The following is a 24,052-nucleotide window of genomic DNA, read 5'->3' on the forward strand; positions in this document are numbered from 1 at the left end:
TTCTACTCAGTGTGGTCCCAAGTTCCACCTGGGTTTCCCTTCTCGGAGTGTCAGTCTGGAAAGTGTCTCTAGGCAAAAATTCAGGGCTATGGTAGGCATCACTTCATTTGCTTCCTTTTTCTCAGGGGACATAGTCTTGGGCTGCCTGTTATCCATTGTCTAAAAACAGTGGTTTCATATATTCCATCCAGCTTTTTAATTGTTTGTGATGGATGAGATGTTTAAAAGTAGTCAATTATGGCTAGAAGTAGAACAAGTATATTTTTTAAAAAGTATAATTAAGGCTGTTATTTTTAGCATAAACAGGAATAGAGTGCTTAAGTGTCCTCAGCTAAGCAGTAGGGTCACTTTAGTCCCTTATGAGAGCACTAGTCAAAAGAGGGTTTAAGATATTCACCATAAGTACCAAAGGAGAAGTCTATTTTCCCAATAAGCATTGCTTTTGTCTTACCCTTGAGGTATTTGCTGTATCTGTGTACCACCTGCATTAAGTGGGCTTGCTTTTACCTTAAATTTATTTGAAAAGTAAACTCTATAACCTCATAACTGGATTTTTTTTTGAGACAGAGTCTCACTCTGGCACCCTCGATAGAGTGCCTTGGTGTCATAGCTCACAGAAATCTCAAACTCCTGGGCTCAAGTGATCCTCTTGCCTCAGTCTCCCAAGTAGCTGGGACTATAGGTACACACCACAGTGCCTTGCTAGCTTTTCTATTTTTAGTAGATACAGGGTCTCGTTCTTTCTAGGCTTGTCTAGAACTCCTAAGCTCAAATAATCTACTTGCCTAGGCCTTCCAGAGTGCTAGGGTAATAGGCGTGAGCCACTACCCCCGGCCCATAATTGGAATTTAGAAAATAATTTAATTTGTCTAATATATATTAAAATAAGCAAATAATTCTTTTTTTATTAGATCATAGCTGTGTACTATCATGGGTACAGTGTGCTGTTTTTATATACAATTTGAAATATTTTCATCAAACTGTTAAGGTTAGCATAGCCTTCATGTCATTTTCTTAGTTATTGTGTTAAGACATTTATATTCTACATTTAGGAAGATTCACACGTACCCTTGTAAGATGAACCATAGGCATGATCCCACCAATCACCCTCCCTCCACCCATCCTTCTCCCTCCCCTCCCTCTCCCCTTTCCCTGAAATAAGCAAATAACTTTAAAAAAAAAAAAAAAGAAGAAAGAAAATATATCCTTGGACTACTAAAGTCATCTTGTATCCCTCATGGGTAATTTTCTATGCCTGGCCATACTGGACTAGATCACACAGGCACTAATGAAGAGAGATGAGTGATGAAAGTCAAAAACGGAATTTTTCATTTATAGTTTCTGACAGAACTATAAATTTTTTAAATTAGAATAAGCTTAGTAAACATGTAATTCAACTCCCTCATTTTACAGATGAGAAAATAATCTTAGAGATGGACCAGCAGCAACTTCTCATGGTCTCATAGCTGGTTAACTAATTGAACAGATACTTATCATGGGCTTACTAAGTGCTGGGCACTGTACAAAGCATAGAAAAATCCTCATCTTCTTAGAGCTTACATTCTAGTGAGGAACAGGTCACCTTTCTTGCGTCTTTGTCCAGCTGTATATGATTTAATGGCCTACTGACAACAAAAGATAACCTCTTAACACTATAATGGCTGTCCCCATCTTGTCCCTTAGCACTTTTAGGAATAAGGTTCTTGTCTGCGTAATATCAACTCAATCTTATAATCGTTTCAGTCTAACCCACCTGAAATATGCCAGCTCACTTCATATTTCCTAATGGGTTCACTTCTCATGGTTTTAGGACCCATAAAAGGGAGAACACCTCTCATTTTTACATGAAAGTACCATGATCCATTACAGTTACATAATTAAGAATTTTCTAAATTATGTAGCCTCTGGATGCAACCTCTGGATGCAACACATGTTAGTGCCTGTAGGCAGGGTCTTTTGAGATGCTTAGATAAGGTATTTATCTCTTCTAGCTTTATGATCCTGTGCCTCCTTTCTTTGGTCTCCTTTGGTATCTCACTCACCCCGTGTGTTTGTGGTGTTTATCTGTACCAGCTCTTTTCAAACCTAGAAACTCTTACCCAGCTGAGCCCCTTCTGGTCTGAGAAAAAGAAGTCTCTGACATTCCAATATTTAAAGCCAACTCTGTTTCTGACAACCTCAATGTTTTTCACAGGCGCAGCCACCCCCAGAGAGGCAGAGAGGGTAGGATGGAAGAAATCATCAGAAATGAGTTTGGGCACGCTGTTGATTCTCTCCTTTCTGTCTTTAGATCAGTGGAATTAGTGAAAACCGTTATGAACTCATGGAATTTTCAGCTTTTAGAATTCCCAGATGTCATCAAGTTGTCTTTGAAGAATTCTTATTTTACAATGTGTGTTTTTCCTTAGAAAAGGAGAAAAACAGAGTGGATCTTATTAGTGGGATAGTTGAGATTTGAAGATAACTCCCTTTTATTACAGCCTCGTGATGTCCCAGGCATTATGTTATGCATTTTCCATGCTTTATCACTTTGACCTTCACAACAATCCCATGATAAATGAACCATGTATAACCTCATGTTACAAATAAGGAAGTAAAATCTGGGAGAAGCAACTTAAGGTTCCCTAACATCAAACAGCCTATCTGTGGCTGAGACAAGATCCAGTTTCATTTACTACTCATGAAACCCTTCTGTGACAGAGCTAATTAATATCAATGCTGGGGTAAAAATCACAAATATACAAATATGCATAAAACATTAAGCATAGCATTTTTACTTGTACATTCATCCTATAGCTAAACAAACTGAGCCAGAGTTTGTGAGATTTGCCTCAAAAATCACTAAGACTTTTAGTGTTTCAGGTCTGAATCAGAATTCTTGTCCTTTGAATTATATTTTAAGCTCCTTTCCAACATAGCATTTTAATTCCAAGAGAAAACTGTTCATTATTGGACTGATTAGAATTATTTTGGTTAAAACTTAGCGTGTGAACCATTATAACACAGGATTTTAGGGGAAGAATTATAACACTGGCATTATAGAAACATTTAATTTCTTTAACTTTAATAGTATTTTATTAGAACTCCCCCTTTTTTTCTACCTGGACAACCCAAATAAACTATTCTATTGGAAGACCAAAATAAAAAATGAAATGTCTTTTACAAATTCAAGGAAGTTGTATTGGTCTCTATAGACTAACTATCTCATCCTGAAAGATGTGTGCCTAATAGAAAATGCTTCTTTCCTCAAAATGTCCTATTAGGATATGCCATTTGAAAGAAAAAAAGAAATCATTAAAGGAGCCACACAATCATTGCAACCAAGCTTGGTTTAGTCACCATCACTGCAAATGCAATTAGGGGTAATGGGGGAGGGTGGAACATGCATGGTTGACAGGCTCCGATAATCCCAATAACTGATTTTCAACATTTTCCCCACTAAACCTATTTACCAGAGTTGCTGGCAAGTAATGGGAATTTCTGATTGTAGTTTCCTTCCTCTCCACCCGACACCTGGTACCCCAATTTCAGTCACCCTTTGATGGAGAAGTTGGTAAGCAATGAATTGGCCAAAAAGCTGTGGGAGGAAGAGGAGAGAAGGAAAGTCGATCAATCTTACAGTAAATAAAAGCTATTTACATGCAATGCTTCTGAAATGGAAGGTCTTGCTACATGGAGAATATTGTTTGGAGTGATATTATCATAGATACTTGTACAATAAGCACATATCACCTTTTGTTATTAAGTGCCTATTATGTAAGTACAGCAATCCATTTTCTTTGTTCAAAGTTATTAGAAATTATAGATATGCTAGAAGTTTTCTTTGACCTTTACCTTCAATCTCAGACCTGCTTCCTTTTCTTAAAAGGAACTCTGTCACCCTGACACCTATTTTTTATTATACAAAATGTCTGGTTTTTTATCTATCCAAGTTTTTTTCTATGAATTTACATAGAAATTTAGTCAGAGAAGATAGGCGTGTTCTTTTGTCTTTACAGTAATAATAGCCTATCTATATTGTTTATGTGGTGGACATTGCTATGCGTTGCTCAAATCCCCCCTTGTGAAGGATTCATTACTTCAGCTGAGTGCTATCGGCAGACATCATCACCTGTCAGGTCCTCCAGGGTCCACCTTGCCCACCTGAAACTCTCAGGCTCGCCCCTTCCAGAGGTAGAAAACATCTAGTGACTAATCCAGTCCCACTTAAAACCAATATACTAGTTCTTAGGCAAGTTCATTGTTAAGACTATAAATGTCTTACCATGTTGGCCCAAACTGGGACAACTCAGGATGACCTTCCAAGATTCAGAGCTGCCTGTGGAGTGACACTCAACATCTCCCCCTCCCCAGTCCTGCTTCCTTAGGTGTTGCTATTCTCCTAATGAACATCCTGAACAACAGAACCATCTCATAGTCTGCTCCCTAGGGAACCCACCCCGTGACATGCCAGTTGTTTACTTTTTCACTCAATGGTATGTTTTAGAAGGCCCACATTGCTAATAAACATAGATCTACCTCATTCTTTGAGCATTGTTGTATTGGAGTCAGAACTGGGATGCTGGGATATTGTTCTTCAAAGCCCTGGTTCCCTTTCTTCCTGCACCTGCCTCTAGCCTACAGCATGAATAGGTATGACTTGATAACTGTTTTATCTAATAGACTGTAGAGAGAAATGATGAACGGCACTCTTAGCCCCAATCCATTAAAATCTTACAAAGTTTTCCACGCCCACTGTTATCCCCCATGTGCCAGACAGATGAAAAGGATGGAGAAGAAGTTTCCAAGGTCCTAGAGAATGGTGCAGTCACAAAATGAAAGAAGGCTGGGTCATGAAGTCATCACAGACACAGCTTCCCAGGAACCCCCACAACAAACTGTTACTCTGCTGAAATATAATATTTAGGGGTATTTCTTATAGGAATTAGCTTTTCCTACTTAAAAGTGAAAGAACTTTTTGGCTGTTTCCAGTTTCTCACTACTATAAGACACCCTGTTCTGAGTACTTCGTACGTGGCTCCTTGGGTGCATTCTCCAACGTAAATAGTAAAAACAGAGAAATGGAATTGCTAGGTCTTGAGATACACAAGATTTAAAATTCAATCAATATTTTTATACCATTTCCCAAAGTGGTTATACCAATTTATATTCCCACTAGAGGTGAATGGAAATATATCTTTCTTGTAGCTTTCAAACATGGGACTGCGCTAAGCATCTTATCTGCAGTAACTTACTTGAGCTTCATAGTAATCCTCTAAAGTACAAGTAGTTCCTATGATTTAGCCCTGCTTTTCAGATGAGAAAACCGAGGTCAGGGTAATATGATTAATTTATAGATGAAAGAGCTAAGATACATAAGGCTGTCTGACTCCAGACTCAGAGCTAGATCTCTTTTCTTCTACATTATATTTCTTATATATAACTCTCATTCAAAGTCAGAAGGTGTCAGCTGAATTATTTAGTTAAACCTTATAGTACTTCATTGAGGAAAATGAAGGGCTGTGTTGGTCTTTGTGTAAGGGGATTAACCAGATCCCAAGGAGATATCTTCATGAATGTCAAGGGTTTATTTTCATGGGTAGAACAGCATGCAGGAAGAGTTAGACCTTCAGTCACAGCTTTGAAAGAAATGAGTATAAAGAGCTGTAAGTTGCTTAAGAGGTTTTTAAAAACAATAAATAAAAACAGTAATAAAATCTTCATTCCTGGTGGTGCTTGCAAAGCTGGTCTAATTGCTTGGCCAAATCACATGTGCTCAGTCTTTCCCCCTGAACTTCCTTTGTCCTTGAACTGAACATAATGCAGAGGAGGTCTGTGTGGATCTGGAACAAGACAGAATTTGGACCAGCTGTTTTCAAAGGTTACATTAGAAACTCAAAAGCTTAAGGAGGTTGCAGTGAAAACTGCCCTCTGAAGTGGGAGTCTCCCTGTGACATCACGTGTCTGTACCAAGAACTCTGGCCAGGGGTGAAACTGGTAATACATAACTCTTACAAGATGAACAAAATGTTAGGCCCTACAGATGAGGCTTGAAGACATATTTGACCTCCTGAATTTCTTCCATTTTTGTGGTTTTTGAGGTTGCAATAGAATTCAAATCTCTCTAGGTTCAAGTTCATCTAGTCTTGACAGAATATGACTTCCTGTGTCAGAGAAAGAAAGTTGTTTTTTTAAAAAAATAAATTGAGGGTAATTAGATGAAATAGTTTTCACCAACTATAAATAAATAAAGTTAGATTTTTCTTAAAATATACAAGGGTCAAAAATCTGAGAATGAAACATAAATGCACTGATTTGGGGTTTCCTCAGGCCTGAGTTCCAATAAATCCCAAACGTTGGACTGTAGGGCAGAGATAAAAACATAAAGAGGGCTAAATGTGCATATGCAAGCACTGGGCAGAAGGCTTAAGTTTGTTTTTTTCACTGGCAAATGTGTCCCTTCAAAGCTATCATCCTGTTTCTATAATGATATACATTTATTTAATCAACATCTATTGTGGTTACTACATGTCAGTCAGTTAGACACTGGCTCCATGGTAGTGGTGGGTTAAATAGACACAGAGTCTTACAGAGTGAAAAGAAAATGAAATACGCGATGTAAACACAACTATTCCTAAACAGGTATTGTGAAGTGAGACAGTTGCTATGAAAAAAATAATTGGAGTACATCAATGAAGGTCAAAAGGAGGGACCTATATAGATAAAGTCCTCAAGAAAGAAATAGCATAGGTAACCAATGACCAATAGAAAGAGACAATAATCAATGACAAATAGAAAAGGGCGATAAGGCCTGGGGGTGCAGAGAGGCCAATGAAAGAGTTGCAACCAGTTTCAAACTAAGAGAGAGGTTGTTTATACCCCTGAGGGCCTTAAGAGAAAGGGTATTTATACCCCTGCAGGCCTCTGTGTCTCCCTCTCTCCTCCCTCTGCTCCTTCACGAGAGGGACCCACTTCCAACTCTCTTTGGACGTGCTCTAATCTTTCTCTTTGTTCTTCCTAAATAAAATTTCTTTTTGTTACACTGAACAAAAAAACAAACAAAACAGTATCTAAAGAGGCACAGTTTTAATAGAGACAGAAGGAGTCAGCCGAAGTTTCTCAAGGCTGAGGCTATTCCCATGCAGACTCTGAGAGAGGGAAGAACTCAGGCTACCTGAGGACTCAGCTAGCACACGATGGGACAGTGAACTCCAACAGGGGTTGGAGAGGGTGGCAGGAGCTTGGGTGGTGCCAGGCAGGGGAATGCCACCAGAGAGTTTTAAACAGAAAGATGACATGTCTGATGCCCATTTTAGAATAACATTTCAACGGCCATGCTCATATTATAGAGTGTCCTAAAAGTCATCCCTAAGGTCACCATAGATAGGGAAAATGAATCATAACTAAACATATCTTTATTTACAAAATATTCTCCAAGTGTAGGCCACCTCTTTGTAAAATTTTGTAATGAATATTAATATTCATTTAGCTACAATTTCCCATTTTCCATAATGGGAGGAGACTTTGGGGACACCCTGCATTTGTGGGAGGAGATAGGCTGAGAAAGTAGTAAGGATAGAGCAGGGAATTGAAATAGTGGGCAACTTCACTAGTTGAAGTGGTGCAGGGCAGAGGAACAAAAGGGAGATGGGAGGTGCATTTACCTCTTCCCTGGTCATCGGTGGTACTCGTTTGCACCTCTCTCAAAGCTGCCATGAATGTGAAATGCTTGTATGACTCTGACTGTACAGCATGGATTCCATTAAAGAACAATTAGGTAAGCTGGAAGACTGTTACTGCAGCTTTCAGCCTTGTCAATAGTCGGAGACCGCAAACGTCCAAAGTGCCTATATCTGCGATTACAGACATGTGCAAAATACTTGAACTGTGGGGTCTGGAGAGTATTTGCATGTGAGGTAGAACGTGAGGCTGCCATGGCAGGGAGCTTCCCAGGACATTATGAGATGGACTTGCCTCACTCACTTTTCCATTTCTCTGACATGAAGTTGAATGGAGAAGGCAGAGAATACCAAGCATGAGATTATGATATTTCTGTGCTTGTGCTCACAGAATAGCTAAAAAGAAAGGAAAGAGTGACACCTGTTTTTTCAAATGGCAGTGTGTGGGGGCTTAAGAGCTGTAATTTTTAAAGTTTCAGTCGAGATTTTTGACCAGCTTTTATGTGTTTCACAGTTTGTGGATATACGCCATCAGTAGCAGATATCTTTATGCTGTATTGGGCAAATCTGTTTTAATTTCAATATTTGTCTACCAAAGATGTCTATGGGATCTCTGAGGTTTTTTCGTGAACTAGCTGTTGTGGGGAAAGTAAGGAATCCAAAGTCTTATACAGTGGGAATGCCAGACACTGTTGAAGATATATTTGAAGTCTATGGCTGTGAATTTAAAGTGATGCCAATTAGCACTTTGTCTTTAAACAGTCGTGATGCCATATTCCTCTACGGCAAATACTGTCTTCAAAGGGGAGTTGTTTCAGTTCCCTTGGTAACTGTGGTTTGAGTCTTTTTCTCATTGAGTCACAGATATGTGGTATTTACTGAGCATCTGTCATGATCCAAGCACTGTGTTGAGAGAATCCTCAGTAACAAGCTAAGGGAAGCAGAGTAAGGAAATAAAACAAGATGGAAGATAGAACTTAGGAGAGAGGGATAAAACAGAAATGAGGAAAAGGAAGTTTAAATACCCTTTGGGACTCGCTTACCCAGTCTGCCTTTTTTTTTTTTTTTTTTTTTGGGGACAGATTTTCATTATGTCACCCTTGGTAGAGTGCTGTGGCATCACAGCTCCACAGCAACCTCAAACTCTTAAGCTCAAGTGATTCTCTTGCCTCAGCCTCCCAAGGAGTTGGGACCACAGGTGCCTGCCACAACGCCCAGCTATTTTTTGTTGTTGCAGTTGTCATTGTTGTTTTTTAGCTGGCCCAGGCTGGGTTTGAACCTGCCAACCTCGGTATACGTGGCCGGTGCCCTACTCACTGAGCTACAGATGCTACCCTAGTCTTCTATTTTCTACTACATGATCTTAGGTGAACCACTATTCTGAAATTTGAAGCCTTAATTAAACTATGGAGTCCCCGATGGTCTTTCAGGCAAAGATGTAACTGCAAATATGAAACGTACTATGTAATCCGCATATATCTGAAATGGATAATCTTGGACAATTTTGGTATCTTATTTAACAGGTAGCTACAGAAAATAACTCTGATAAAAGTTTTCCTCAGAGGTTGAAACTTGGTAAAGTTTTCTGTTCCTGAAAGAAAGAGTAAAATTGCTGATCAGTAGACTTATTTGCTCCAAATTTTTTGTTGTTTCACCTAGAAGACAGGAGCACGTGGAATTAGGGGCTTCAGAGATTTTGTGTTTGTGTACGTGTGTATGTGACATTGCACTGGATGTGGGCCCTACTGGCCATTTGTCTTTTTGGACACCAAAATTATAAAACATTTGAACAGAGGAATCAAGGCCCAACCTCATTTGCTTTTACTTTTGCTGATTTCTGGATCCCCATGCTGATATAGTCCTAAATGCTAATTTACTCAAGTGTGGCAAATCTCCTAGAAACCTTAGCAGCCAGCACATAATTCAGTGCCACTCTACAGAACCCTAATTTTAATATCTTAGATTTGTCAAGGAAAAGGATAAAAATGCATTCACCAGAAGCAACACTGAAGGACCTAAACTGTATAGAACTTTCTATCATCTATGCTGACACACTCCATCATCTGGAGAAGTGGTTCTCCCAGAGGGGATATGCAATGTCTAGATGTGTTTTTAATTGCCATGACTGGTGGAGGTAGGTAGAGGCCAAGATTATTACTAACATCCAAAAATACACAGGCCGGTCCTCCATAACAATGAATTATCTGACCCAAAATATCAATAGTGATTGCTGCAATCAAGAAACCCAGCTCTAAATTACCCATTCAGCCCCATAATCTAATATAGCAATAGCAATTGTCTGGGTTTATAAACATGCTAATAGAAAAGGCTAAAAATTTAATTTAATTTAGATTTTAACAGCATACATCAATAGCTCTCTGATGCAAAGTGCTTTTAAGTTTGTAGTAGCAAATGTAAAACAGGTTTGTTTATAATAAAAAATAATTTATTTTATATAGATGGTACTTTATAGACTGCAAAGCAGATTCACATGTACCACATATCTGAACATCACTTCAGTCCTGTTCAAGAGTTAAAGCTGGCATCAAAACCACTTTATAGAAAGAAAATTAATTTTACCTATTGCATCTTTTAACATAGCTTTTCAACTTGTTATAACACTCTAATATTAGGGAATCACCAACAAATCTGTCCCAAGTATTTATATTATATAAATAATATTCAGCATGTAGCTACTCACATCTTTCTCCAGTCAGTATGATTGAACTCACCCGAGAGGGATTGCCTTAGAAGTGATAAATTATATGTTACATTACAATTGTGCCACATCTGGTTTATAAAAACTAATATTTTCAGAAGGGAGCAAATGGTATTTGAAGTGATTTTTGTAATCAATTTGCCTTATTTTAGAGAAACAGTGAAAATTTCTGGCTTCTGATCTACTCTTGTATGATGTTTACTACACTAGTTTAGAAAAAGACCAGGGAAATCAGATGTTGAGTTGTTGAGTCCCCCTGGCAAGTTAAAAATACATGAATACAATAAATGTGTCAAAGCCATTCAGTACTCAAAGGACCCCTTTTGATTCTGGAAATGTCTTAAAGACAGATGTCACCGAGAGATAATCAGACCAGAGTTAAGGATTCCAAAGAGTCTTTGCGGAAAATGAAATGAGTGAAATGAGTTCTTGCCTCACTCAGGGTTGGCATGGACACATTGCTTATGAATCCAGACTTAAGCAAGAGGCAGACTTGGGTTGAAATCATGGTTTGACTGTTTGCTAGCTATAGGAATTTGTATGAATTGACTGCTTGCTAGCTATACGAATTTATACAGTGATTCTTGGTTTCCTAATCTGCTGAGTGGGAGATGGTCTTTCTTGGAGCAGCAATGAAGAGTAAAGATGTGATCCAACAGGCTAAGCATGGCGTTAGGTATATTGTAGGTGCTTGAAAACAAGTCCTTTTCAAAGGGGCTGTGAAGTTCTGATTCATGACCATGTTTACGGGCCGTGGTTCTTTCTTTGATACTTTCTTAGTGTACACATATGTTCACTCTTCTATGTGTCCAATGTCACTGTCCTAAATCTAACTCTTAACATGTTTTGCAAACATCCTATGAGTGAGATCAAACCCAACCTGTATTTAAAAGCCTTCAGACAATCTAACTTTCCCAAAGGAGCATCTTCCTGTGCCTGCTCTTAAAACACTGGGGCTCCCTAGTGCTTGCTCTGCCTCTTGCCATTTCTCTCTCACATTCCCTGATGCTGTATGTTAGAAGGATCATATATACCAATGTTCATAGCAGCATCACGCCCAGTAGCCCAAAGCTGGAACAACCCAAATGTCCCTCAGCAGATGAATGGGTAAATAAAACGTAAAAGGATCATATGTGAAATATCATCATTCAGTCTTAAAAAGGAATGAAATTCTGACACACTACAAAATAGATGAACCTTGAAACACTAGGCCAAGTGAACTAAACCAAACACAAAGGGACAAGTATTGTGTGATTCCAGGTATTTAGAATAGACAAATTCATAGAGATGGAGAGTGGTTACCAGGAGCTGGGGAGGAGGAGGATGAAGTCTGAACACTAAATGGTTTAGACTTTCAGTCTGGGATAACATGAAAGTTCTGGAGGTCAATGGTGGTGATGGGTGCACAAAAATGCAAATATACTTTAAATGGTAACTTTTATGCTACATACATTTTACCACAGTAAACATTTTTTAAAAGTAAGCATAGTATAATAATAGCAAGAAAAATTAGTAACATTATGCTTATGCTTCAAAAAATTTATTTATTGGATATTTACCATATTCCAAGCATTAAACTAATTTTATAGGGCTTAATTTAATGCTTACATTAATTAATTTTTTTATTTTTATCCTTTGTCCCCCCCCAGAAATAGTAATTAATTTAATATAAAGATTAAAAAAAATTCTTAGAGATCAGTGCTATTGTTATTCCTTTCTACCAGTAAGGAAACTGAAGTCCTTAAAGGTTAAGTAAGCCCAAGGTAACTCAGCTAGGAAGTAGCAGAACTGAGATTCAACCCCAGATATAAAATTCCAAATTCTTAATTATCATGTGCTTCTTTACCTAGTTCCTGTACGGTGACAACCACCACATTTTGAATCTCTAGCCCAGACTTTAGAAAAAAGATGATATTGATGATATTTATTATGAACATAATTTTCAGTCTCTCAAAAAAATTGTGAAGGAGTTCCCATCTTCCTGATACAAAGATAAGAAATTTGAAGCACAGGAAGGTTAAATAACTTATTCAAGTTCACTCATCCATGGCAGAGTGCGGATTTAAACATAAGGCCGTCTAATTTAAAGCCATATTCTTAGTATAACTGTCTTGAAGTTAATCCCACAAGAACCTTATTATAAAGTAAACCTTTTCCCCACAATATTGTAAAGTTGCTGAACTGGGATACACCTTAGAATACAGTGTTCTCCTTACACCTTACCACTGATCTAATGGATGACATCCATAGAACTCAGGAGAAAGGGAATTTATCACTCCAGCCCTAGGCTTAGAACATAGTAAGTGAGCAGTATAAGTTTATTAAAATATGATCTGCCTTAAGATTACCAAAAAGTGATTCCCTAGGTATTGATCTAAAGGAAAGAATGACAGAAGAGCGATTGTGTGCCGGAGAGAATCCTCTAACAGTCCTCGATTAGATGCTTCTGAGGACAGAAAACCTTTTCTATCCCAAGGAAGAGAATATACCTATACAATTTCAGGAAGTTTAAGCCACACTATGTGCATTTTGGTCACTGCAATTGCCATCCTTCCCTATGGCTGTGCTTCCCTTTTATTCTAGGGGCATCTCTGCCCTGTCACTATGCACTGAGATCTTCTGTGGCCTGGTCTTTCCACGGATTATGCTGTCTTCCCTCTGCTCACACTGTTGCTACATTACCAGTTCTACAGTTGCCCTCGGCAGCAATTGTGGGGGTGGGGGGGTCCCTCAACGGAACAACTTGTAGTCCAAACATAATCTCAAGACCTAAATCCCTGACCCCCACAGAGATCCTAAGAGATGCAGTGAAATGAAAACTCCACCAATGAATCAGATCTGTTTTATTCTGTGGAAGAGTTCTCTAATAACCGTGAATCATTAGGCATCATCAGGAAAGGGCTAGTTTAGTTTTCTTGCTATAAAACCAGTTTTTCATAAAAACAAGCATCCTTGATGTCGTGAGTAGAAATCAATGATCTGTATGCAATCTTTTAACAATAATGGCTAAGAGTATGTGCCCTTGCTTTCACCTGCCTCCCTCCAAGAGAATATTTTGCATGTACTCAGATCTAGATCTGGAAAAATGTACTTGTAATCGTAACTAGATGTTACTATGACAACTGCAATGTTTAACAATTGCTGGTAGCAAAAGAAAAATTTGGGGGAAAATAAATATAATTTCTCAAAGCACAACAAAAATATGTATGGTTGCTTTAAAATATCCTAAATTTTTTCCATTTATTACTGACAAAGTAAATCCAAATGCAGTTTGAAATTTCAATATGAGGCTCAGTGCCTGTGGCTCAAGCGGCTAAAGCACCAGCCACATACACCTAAGGTGGCGGGTTCGAATCCAGCCCGGGCCCGCCAAACAACAATAAGGGCTGCAACCAAAAAATAGCCCGGCGTTGAGGCAGGCGCCTGTTGTCCCAGCTACTTGGGAGGCTGAGGCAGGAGACTCGCTTGAGCCCAGGAGTTGGAGGTTGCTGTGAGCAGTGAAGCCATGGCACTCTACGCAGGGGGACAGCTTGAGGCTCTGTCTCAAAAAAAAAAAAAAAAAAAGAAATTTGAATATGAGAGAGTCCCAGCAAATTTAAAGGTTGACCTGACTGGTCTTATCTTATAAAGAAGAGGTATGCACCTCTGTTTGCAGAGTGCTTTGAATTACTCTAATCATCAAATATTCATGCTATAAAAACCTTGCAAGATGCGATTTCCTAAATAAATGTCAAGAGTTTAGGTGGCATTCAGTGGATGATGCCAAGATGAGTGCAAACAGTGCTTCCTTAATTAAAAGCAAGCAAAAATGATAACTAATTAAATGTCATAATGTGACAAAGTATAGGGGGAAAGGGCTTGATGGGAAACCGGGCCAGAGAAGTGGACTCTGATTCTGATGAAGAGGGCTGAGGGCAACCTCCCCCTTCTGCAGAGCTAAGTTCAAACAATGTCAAGTAGTAAAATATTAGCAAAAATGCACCCACAGAGGGGAGAGAAAACTAGCATCCCTTCAAAGCAAAAGACATAGCAGTAAATGGAATTGCTAGCACATAGAGCAGCAGTTCTCAACCTGTGGGTCGCAGCCCCTTTGTAACATGGAAAATACATCCTGCATATCAGCTATTTACATTATGATTCATAATTGCAGTTATGAAGTAGCAATGAAAATAATTTTATGGTTGGAGGTCACCACAACATGAGGAACTGTATTAAAGGGTCGCGGCATTAGGAGGCATTAGGAAGGTTGAGAACCATTGATACAGTGAGTGTCTAAAGTTCGTGTGCAATTTACTATGTTAAACTATTATAAATTGCTTGTGAACTTTATGCCTACCCTGTATTCTTCTTGTTAAAAATGATAATAACTAGCACTGGGTGAGTGTGCCAGGGAGTTTGCTGAGCAGTTCCTGGACACTGTCTTACTGAATTAAGTTTATGTGGTGAGCCCCAGCAAAGCCCAAAAACTTTTTTCTTTTTTTTTAACCAAAAATTGATATTTTCCATTTTCAAAACAAATAAACAAAAAGACTGAATTAGTCTTAGAGGAAAGTTGGAATGCTGCTGCAGTGCCTTTGTCCATATTTTGAATTGATATTATTTTTACTTTGCATCAGTGATTTTCAACCCATGTGCTATGAAAAATTTTAAAGATCATTAATTAAATTATTTTTGAAAGAAGTTTAAAGCACAGTAAGTATATTCTTTTTCTTTTTATTCTCTTTTCTTTTGATCAAATAATTTAAGTGTACCATGAGATAAAAAAGGAAAAACACTGCTTTACATGTGTGATGGGAATGGACAGTGCTGCAGTCTTTTCACTATTCAAAGGCTCTAAAGCTTTGGTCCTAACCACTGGGTCTCCACTGCCACTCCTTTGTTAAATGGCATCAGCTAATTCCATGGTGAGAAACTAAGGCTTATCACTTTTAAGTGCTATCAGGACACAGGTCTCCCTTCTACCCTGAACTTGCTCCGAAGCACTTGACTAGAGCACCCCCATGTCTATCCTGGGGACAAGGCCTGTTGCAAACACCCCTTGTTGTTTTTATCTGAACTTTATGTCTGATTCCGCATCATCACTCCCCAGGGTTTTTCAAACCAGGTTGAAAATACACATCCCACTTCCAGGCATCTGCTGCTTCAGTTTCCTGGATGGCCTAGTGATGTGTTTGTTTAGCTCGCTTTGAGGTGGGCTATAGATTTTGCCTGGGACCTTTGGAACACTGGCCTCATGTTGTTTGTTTTTTTAGGTTTCTGTCTTTTCTCACTTCCTCTGAAAAAGCCTTACTTTTCACAGCTTGGCTGAAGCCTGAGTAAGCAACTCTCTGAGCCCCTTCCTAGATATCTTGCCAAAGTGTGAGGCTAAATTATTTGCAGTTTGAAAACCATAGCCTGTCTGAATTGCAGTATTTTGTCAAATTTCTAGAAGAACAATCCAAGAAGGTGGAGAAAGAGTTCAGCAAATGCATCCGCAGTCTCTCTCTTTCTCTCACAAACTGTAGGAAAGTAGGATGAAAGTTCAGTGATTTTTTAAATGCATGGGAAACACCTGGGGAACCTGTTAAAATAAAATGCAAATTCCCAGAACATAGTCTCAGACTCAAAACAGCTGGGGGGAGGTCTGGGAATCTGTCTTTTTTAACAAAACACCCCCCACCCCATCATTCTGATGAAATGATTTTTAGATCTGAACATGAAGGAACCCCAGCAAAGTGGTTAAAATATGATAATTGAGTGTCTCAGATCTTGAATCCTAGCTCAGTGATTGCCTAGTTTCTTTCAGAAGTCAGTAAAATGAAAAGTTTGGTAAGAACTCAAAGGGCATGGTACAACGTAAAGGTTCAAGACATAGTAGCTTTTATTTTTAAATCATTGTTTTCTAAAGAAACACAAAAGAAATGAAAATAGTAGAGAGCAGAATTGTATTAAAAGTCTTGTATGAGGGGAAAATGATCTTTAACTATGTAAATCTAAGGACAAAACTTGGACCAAAGCATGAAAGAGCAAATGTCCAGCTCTGTTTATTAACTGATCTCTATGGCGTATCCCTCTCCCTTAGCTTGGTGCCCTCTTCAACCCCATCTTTCTTCACCATCTTTCTGAAGGTGCCTCCATTTCATTTCTTCAGGGAAAGTGGCCTTCCTGACCCCAAATCTATAAGCACTGGTTACTTTGTCTTGATTCCTTCCTCATGTGTTATTGTTAATCATTGGTTGATATCTGCCTGCCTTCTGGTCTGTGAGCTCCACTGAAAGAGAGGATCTTATTGCCTATACTCAGCCTTATTTTCAAGGTTCATAGTATGAAATTGGCACATACCTTTTGCAAGAATATAAGAAAAAATTTTAAATTCATTCATATCGTATAATTATGGAATGGAAAGTCTGGGGGGTACTGACTTGCCTGTCACAGTGGATTCATTCAAATAGACCACTTAGATTAACTTGCCAAAGAAATCCCTGCAATGAACTTGGTGACCCCTAAGTTTTCTTCCAGTTGCCCAAATAGTTTTCTGTAGCACCTTATGGAAATCATGGGCAATTTCTTAAAGAAGGAAAAAAATCATAATGAAGAGCTCTGTTATGCCATTTGCAGGGAGTTAGACAAATTGAGCAAGGAAATGCCAGATGACAACATCAATTTTAATTAGGTTGCAGTGAATTACCTGAAGGTACTGTTTACATAATGTACTGTTTCAGTCCATAGGACCTCCAAACGGTGAAAGGGGGAATTAATGGGGTAGAGATGGAATGCTTTTATTTACCAGTCTGCTCCCAGCTCTGCTGCATTTAAATGTTTTTCCCTTCTCATATGGAGAAATTTTAGTTTGCCATTAATATTCCCACAAAGGAAAGGCAATTCACCAGCTGAATGAATTAAGCATTCTACCAGACCTAGTGTCAAAAGTTGGAGAGGTAGCAAAAATCACACATTATTTCAAGTCTGGAAAAGCTGAGCTAATATTTTTTTCTCCATTGTCTTTCGTTTTCTGGTTCTGGCCCAATATAGAATGCTACTTTTATATGTTTCTTGGGGGAAAAGATACCTTCCAAGTGGAAGTAGAAACAGAACATAAATGCGAAGTTCTATTTCTTTTGGCATGCAGACTTCATTTGAATTTTGCTCCTGTGGTTGGAGTTGCTATTACTGCAAAATAAAAAACTACCTAGGAGCTTAGAAAAAGTGAGGGTAAAAGGCTACATAATTCTCAGCCCTATGGTCTTAATCAATTCAATCTTTATTACAGCTTCTAAACTCTACAGGAGGATTTCTGTGGCTGAATAGTTATACTTCATTATTTTCAAAGAAAATCAGCAGAGTACCGGAAAGAATCCCAGTTACGTGTGATGAGTACATAAATGTGCTCATATCTAAATTATGCCTACATTTGTTAGGCAAAAATCACGGAGATGCCATTTTAAAGATATCTCTATAGCATTCCTCTGTTCATCTCTTTGCGACCATTTATTTTCTTCCTTCAGAGAGAAGAAATACGCTGAAAATGAAGACAAACTCGATTCTCCAGCAAAGTGCTAACAGCTCCAGCCATTGACTACCTCTGAGTTCTGGGGGGTCACTTTGCAAAGGCTGTGGCCTCAGGTTGATGAAAGCTGCTCGTACTCATTAGTAGTTCCAGCTTCACCAGGCTCATCACGCGCCATAAATAACGGGAGGAAACCAGTGTGAGGACGACATGTCATCAGATGGGAAGGATCAGAATGCTGTGGGGAAACCAATCCATTCTCCACTACACAGTCAATGAAGCGTGGGCATAGCAGCGAGAGGATTACTTTACTGCAGCAATTTGCAAAGAATATTCCTCAAATGATATTCTACAGTCAGAAAGCTTTTCCCTGATATCTCTGCAGGGTGACGGGAAACTTCCCTTTTCCCCTGCAAAGTTCACAACTCACAATTAAGGCAGATTAATAAAAGAAAGGTTTATTTACTGTGCACATGGGGAGACTCAAAGAGTGATTCCTTCCTATCCCAATGGGATCTAGATGTATTTATTTATACCTGCATTTTACAGGGACGAGAAGATGAGCAGTATAGGTAATTCTGTTTAGGGGCAATAAATGGTTGCTAGGGAGGATAAACAGATACTTGGGAGGATGGATGGATGAGGGGAACAGATTGACTTGTAAATTATTCTCTTGGCAAATTACATGATTTGGGCCAGGTCTGGTTGCATTCTTGATCATTTTCCCTGCAATATGCTGAGATAACACGGAGGGGAAGGGAGGACAATTGTTCCCTTGATTGGTCAATCCAGTTTATGCTAATAGAGGGAAATCCCCTTCCAATGTTTTTTGATCTTGAAGGGCCCTCTTTTTTAATTTACTTTTTTGGAGACAAGAGTCTCACTCTGTGCCCAAGCTTAAGTGCCAGGCCTCAGTTTAGCTCAAAACAACCTCAGGCTTGGTGTCTGTAGCTCAAGCAACTAAGGTGCCAGCCACATACACCAGAGCTGGTGGGTTTGAATGCAGCCCAGGCCCACCAAACAATAATGACAACTACAACCAAAAAATAGCCAGGCATTGTGGCAGGTGCCCGTAGTCCCAGCTATTTGAGAGGCTGAGGCAAGAGAATCACTTAAGCCCAGGAGATGGAGGTTGTTGTGAGCTGTGATGTCAAGGCACTCTACCCAGGGCGACAGCTTAAGACTCTGTCTCAAAAAAAAAAAAAAAAAATTAACCTCAAACTCCTGCGCTCAAGTGATCCTCCTGCCTCAGCCTCCTGAGTAGCTGAGACTACAGGTGCCCACTACAATGCCCTGCTTTTTTCTAGTTTTAGCAGAGATGGTATCTCACTCTTGCTCAGGCTGGTCTCTAACTCCTGAGTTCAAATGATCCTCCCACCTCGGCTACTACAGTGCTAGGATTATAAGCATGAACCACCAAGTCCAGCTCTTGAAAGGCCTTTAATTCAAAATATACTTGACACCAAAGTCATATTTTGGAGTGAAATTTCTTAAGCTACTTTAGCTCCATACCATTTCTACTTTTTGGAGGGTCACAGTATATTTTAGTCAGTTGAAGAACAATAGGAATTCCTAAAATGATGCAAACCTTTAACCTTTTAACATAGCTCCTCCCAAATTCATTTAACCACTCTTTTATAGCAATTGTATTTATAGTACATCTGCTAAACAATAACTGGCCTTCCGTTGAATAATATTACAGCCATTCCTAAGCCCTCTACTACCTTTACCCCGATCTTCTTTTCTTTAAACTTAATGTGAGGATGGCCTATAGAAGCCCCAATACATTCCTATCCTGTGTGTCATGACACACATAAAAACAGACTATAAAATCACAGTAGTTGCATGTTACACATATATGTGTTATTCACATCTTTTTCCACTTAATTTTTTTTTACTTTACCTGCCATAAAATATTCTATAAATTCTTTTATTCTATAAATTTATGAAGTGTTTGCTGTCACAAGCACTGACCCAGGAGACCACTACTCCTTATGCTGAGGGGATCAATACTGTCTATTGTCCCCAAAATATGACTGAGTGAAAGATCTCAAATCAATGGAAGTTTATTAAGCCCAAGCTGAGGATACACTTAGGAAAAGCAGACACCACAGACAAATCTGTGGCTGTTTTTTCCAAAGGGGAACTTGGAAGTTTCAGTAGTTAAAGGGGAGTAGAGCATACAGAAATGAAAAAAAAGCAGGGGTGGGGCGGATTATGAGACAAATGGCTATATTCTTACAAAAAACAAGAAAATCTACATTTGACCTAAAATAAGGCAAATGTCAGACAAGAAAAGAGTGAATGAAGAATCAGTTAGGTAGCTGTCCCTGGGCACGGGGCAGAATGTTTAATCCTGTCTTGTCTCTGTTCTGCACCTACAAAGATAAACTTGTAATTTGTTATGAGTGTGGAATCAGATTTTAGTTTCAGAAACTAGACTTAGCACCAGACTTAATACAATTTGTATGTCCTTTTTTATGGGAAGCCAGCAAAGAATTCTCTTTTGGGGGACAGGGAAGGTTTTACCTTTGACTTTATTTGTTAAAACAATTTTCCAAAAACAAGTGGTCTCTGGCAAATAGAACACAGAACTGAGAGATAAGATGGCTGGATATTTTCCCCCCATTTCAAGTTTCAGCCCTGTCTAAATTTACAGTGTTACTGGTGTAAAACCTGAGAACTCTGGGAGAGCTCAGTCACCTTTCCTTGCATCTGGTTTTTTTTTGGGGGGGGGGGTGTTTCTTATTGTCTGTGGGTAGGACCAGCCCTTCACAGGTGCCTTGGGTCTTACTTCCTTTTTGTATAAGGAGTTGGAAGGGTGGTTCTGAGATGTTTATTTTCTTTTACAATAGCACGGGAAAGACCAGTGTGCCACAGCTTACCAGTTGGGAAATTTCACTCTGATGAGCTAACAGGTATGCAGAGGTTGAACCTACCTGGCTATCGGGAATGTCTTTGCCCTGACCATGAAGCTTTCTGTACTTCCCACTGTTTGAAGTCGGTAGGTGCCACCTTACTCAGTGGGAAATCAGATCTGAGCAATATGACCACTGCCCTTTGTCTCACTGCCCACCCCACCCCAAACATCTTACAAGGTATCAGTACTGTACATTGAAATGACTTTCCTCATCTCCTGTGTTGGGTACATTTCATTTTTCCTGCCTTGGTTTCTATAACAGGCAGCAAACTAGATGGAGGAGAATAATCTGTTAACTCTTCTATAATATTTGCAGATTTTTACTTCCTTTCAATTAGAAGCAGGCTGTTCTTAGAAGATCTCTTCTTCCCCCTTTCCCCCCATTGTCCTACTTACTTCCAAAGCAGATATTCAGAATTTGACTTTACTATGGGAGCATGCTGGGGGAAAGCAGCCAAGTGGGCGGCCACTGACAGGGAAAAGTGATATTCAAATCGGCTCATAGGAGCTGGTAGGAGTCCAGGTGTTTTCCAAACATACAGAGGATGCCAAAAAAAGTATACACTTTTAAGAAAGGAAAAATCTGTGTTAAAATTGTAATGCTCAAGTCACCTTTAAATTCTGCAATTACAAGAGATAATGCAATATATAAGATACTCTCGTTATATATCAAGTATATGACTTTAATACAGCTTTTTCCTTTCTGTTAACTAATACCATGCTGCTGCTTCCCTTCTGAGATCTCTAGGCTCTTTTTCTGGTTATTATTTTCCAATAGAATACTGCTTCCTATTTATTTCTTTCAAAAGTAATCCATATTCATTGCTCAAAATTAAAACTGTATAAATGAAAAAGAAAACAAAACAAAAAAACCCTAAAATTACTCATGAAATCATCATCTGAATAGAATTATGGTTAACATTATAATGTGTTTTTTCTACTCTTTTTTTTGTGCATAAGTACTTATAGTTTATTTTAAAACATTGGAATATCTGTGCCTAATATATCGTAAACATCTTCTCCCACCCAAATATATATCTCAATTTGTCTTTTAAAGCCATGAAATACTCTTCTATACTATCATTTTTAAAGGCAGCAAAACCTCTGAGGGTAGTGACGCATTTAATCCATTCCTTCATGTAATACAAGGCAGTGATTCAATGTTTTGAGTTTTTATTTCCCCCTTTTATAAACACAGTTATAATTAATACTTCCATGACTAAATTTTTTGTGTACATCCTTGATTTTGTACTATTTTTGCTTTTATTATGAAATATGATAAACACAAAAGAAAGTGCATAAAACATTTTTATTTTCAGTTCGATTAAGGGCACCCTTATAACTCTGACTCAATCTGTACAAAGCAAACTATGACCTGTGTGCCCCTATAATATTCTGAAATAAAAATAAAATAATAAAATAAAAGCCAATGTAATTACCCCCCCAACCAGTAAAAGATCATGGCAGTAGCTCATAAACCTGTTTGCATCATAGGTCCCCCCACTCCCCTGGAGGTGGCACATTGTGATTTCCTTTTTAATTTTACCACTTATAAAATGAATCCCCCAAATGTCTGTTTTTGAATTTGTATAGAAATGGATTTGCATTTTCGTGTCTGCCTTCTTTGGCTCAACATACATTTATCAGATTTTTTCTCGTGTTGTTTGTTCATTTTCATCACTGCATAGCATACCATTGTGTGAATACACCAGCATTTATCCATCCTGTGGAGGACAGGCATCCGGAGCTTTGTACTGTTATGGTCTGTGATAATCCTAGGGCATGTGTGCACTCATTTTTCTAATATATACACCCAAGATTGAAAACATTGAATCATAGGATAAGTATGTCTTAAACTTGAGTAGAAAATGGAGTGAAAAAAAGTGGTTATACCATTTACACCAGCTGTGTCTGGGGATTCCAACTATTTTATATTCTTTGAAGATTTGGTGTTTTTGTTTAAAACGTGTCAATCCAGGAGATAGCAAGAGTTTTCATTTGTTGTTTATTTATAGGTCCCAGATCGATAATGAGGTTGAGCTCTTTTTCATGTATGTTAATCATTGGTCATTTAGATTTCCTCTTTTATAAAGGCAACGATTTGAACTTTTTGCTGACTTGTGTTATCTCTCTTTTCTTGTTCTTCGTATCTTCTGGAAATAAACCCTTTCTTGGTTACATGTGTTTCGAATATCTTCCTCCATTCTATGGCTTATCTTTTCAATATCTTAAAGGTTTCTTTATGACCAGCACTTTAAAAACAATATATAGTGGGTTATAAAATCTTTTTCTCAGAGTTAATGCTTTTTGTGTTTTGTTTGACATTCTTACTATCTTTTAATCATCAAAATGTTCTTCTATATTAAATTGTATATTTTATTCAATTACAATTGAATTACAATTCAATTGTTACAATAACAATTTAAAAAATAATATAGGAGAATATTTTTATGATTACCTGTATATTTTTATGATTACCTGTATTATAAATTAATTGCAATTATTTGGGATAGGTAGAGGTATAATTTTTAGAGATAAGGCCTCTCTCTTGTTCAGGCTGGTCTTGAACTCCTTAGCTCAAAGGATCTTCCTGCCTCAGCCTCCCAGAGTATTAGGATTATAGGCATGAGCCACCATCCCTGGCTGCTTTCTTTTTTTATTTTATTTTATTATTTTTTTTTATGTTTAATAAAACTTTATTTACAAAGACAGGCAGCTGACCCATGGCCATAGTTTGCTGACCCTGTTTTAGATGAGTTGTTCCTTCTGTTTAGTTTTTTTTTTTTATTATTATTGAATGGTAACTATGTACATTAATGCACTTCTGGGGTACAGTGTGGGGTTTTCACACACAATCCAAAACACTTTCATCAAACTGGTTAACATAGTCTTCATGTCATTTTCTTAGTTATTGTTTTAAAATGTTCACATTCTACTCTTAGAAAGATTCACTTGTACCCTTGTAAGATAAACCTCAGAAGTGATCCCTTCAATCCCCCTCTCTCCACCCATTTCACCCTCCCCTCTCCCACCCCCTCCCCATATTCTTAGGCTGTTATTAGGTTATAGTTTTCATATAAAAGGTATAAATTAGTTCCATAATAGGGGTGTGTACATTGGATACTTTTTCCTCTATTCTTGTGATACTTTGCTCAGAAGAACATTTTCCAGCTCCATCCATGTGAACATGAAGGATGTAAAGTCTCCATTCTTCTTAATGGCTGCATAGTATTCCATGGTGTACATATACCACAGTTTGTTGATCCATT

This window comes from Otolemur garnettii, unplaced genomic scaffold (genome assembly GCF_000181295.1).
Source record: "Otolemur garnettii isolate 467f Iridium unplaced genomic scaffold, OtoGar3 scaffold00015, whole genome shotgun sequence".
Taxonomy (NCBI): domain Eukaryota; kingdom Metazoa; phylum Chordata; class Mammalia; order Primates; family Galagidae; genus Otolemur; species Otolemur garnettii.